The sequence below is a fragment of the Halyomorpha halys genome, unplaced genomic scaffold (assembly GCF_000696795.3).
Source record: "Halyomorpha halys isolate HHAL.00 unplaced genomic scaffold, Hhal_1.1 Scaffold117.1, whole genome shotgun sequence".
Lineage (NCBI taxonomy): Eukaryota > Metazoa > Arthropoda > Insecta > Hemiptera > Pentatomidae > Halyomorpha > Halyomorpha halys.
In genome coordinates, this window is record NW_027111176.1 from 607644 (window position 1) to 608918 (window position 1275).

The 1275-nt window shown below is 27.8% G+C and overlaps 1 protein-coding gene across 1 annotated transcript in view; it reads left to right on the forward strand.

The window, feature by feature from the left end:
• The window catches only part of LOC106678000 (homeobox protein E30), a 73536-nt gene that overhangs the window by 63347 nt on the left and 8914 nt on the right, over positions 1-1275 (forward strand). The gene's annotated exons all lie outside the window — the stretch shown is intronic.

The window sequence follows — 1275 nt, forward strand, 5'->3', positions numbered from 1 at the left end:
ATTTATGTAAATGGACTATGAGATGAGACGTTTGGTGTGGTTGGGGACAGTGGCAAGAATGGAAGGATTGTCGAAATTAAAAGTATGATTCAGGTTTAATGCGTGTTCTGATAATTTAGATGCAAGGGGATTACAGGAGTTGATGGAAGTAAGTTTCCTTCTATATCTATATCACCAAAATCACTCCCAATTCTATTTCTAACCATATAGTAGTAGACAAGTTTAAGTATTTAGTTATTACTTCTCTCAATAGCTACAAGTTAAATATATTGGATTAAATTAATAAACTTCTGTATCTATATTCTGGTTGTAGACATCTCAGTGAGAGGTTCGTGGGTAGAACGCATTAATTTAAATGTTTAATAAGATGTAACATTAACGGTGTGAGTACAATGTTCTTATCCCACGCAACTTCAGCGACACAATATAATATAACATTAATTGGCATTAATTTAATTTTATTTGTTCTTAATCTCTCATCTTTAACAATTACTGATAATCCTCTGAGGCGTCTGAAAAGAAAATGGCCATGGGATCTTCTAATTTAAAACAATGATTAAAGTACCATTATGGTGTGGTTGCTTGCCAAGATTATATGTACTGAATCATTTATTACATTTTTCTTTTCATCGACCGCCATATTCATGTTTTTTAAATGAAACCCAGTTTCAGTGAAAAACAAAATTTTACAGCAAAAAAAAAATTATATGTATTATGAAATTGTAAACCTCAATAAATTAATTAAAATTATACTTAAAGTGGTTTCACCCAAAATTAAAAGCGCCTATTTCATGCATATAAATGTAATTTGATATTTTACAGAAATATTATATTTAAGAACTGTTAAATATATACAAGTTAAGATGTTTTTCCCTCATATTAAAGTTAAAAATGTACCATTTCATTGACTATGAAAAATGTTTGCAATACATGAATTTAATGGTTATTAGGCACCAATCAATTTCTTTTTTTGTGTACAAGACAAAATTATTGATTGTATTAAATGTGTTGTTTTTTTTTGGAAAAAATTACAAAAAAAAGACACTTCTAGTAAAGTAGACAAACAAATTTAAGATTCGATTTCACTGTATTTTGAAACAATTAAATATAAAAAAAATTTGGAAGTATATTTTTCTTCTGCCGATGTCCTCTGTTAAAGAAAAAATGTATAACTCCTCACAATGTCCAAATCTAAGGTAAATACAACTGTTAGGAAAGCTGAATATCCCTACTTACTAACAATATCAATATAGATTTATTTTTTTATTTATATAC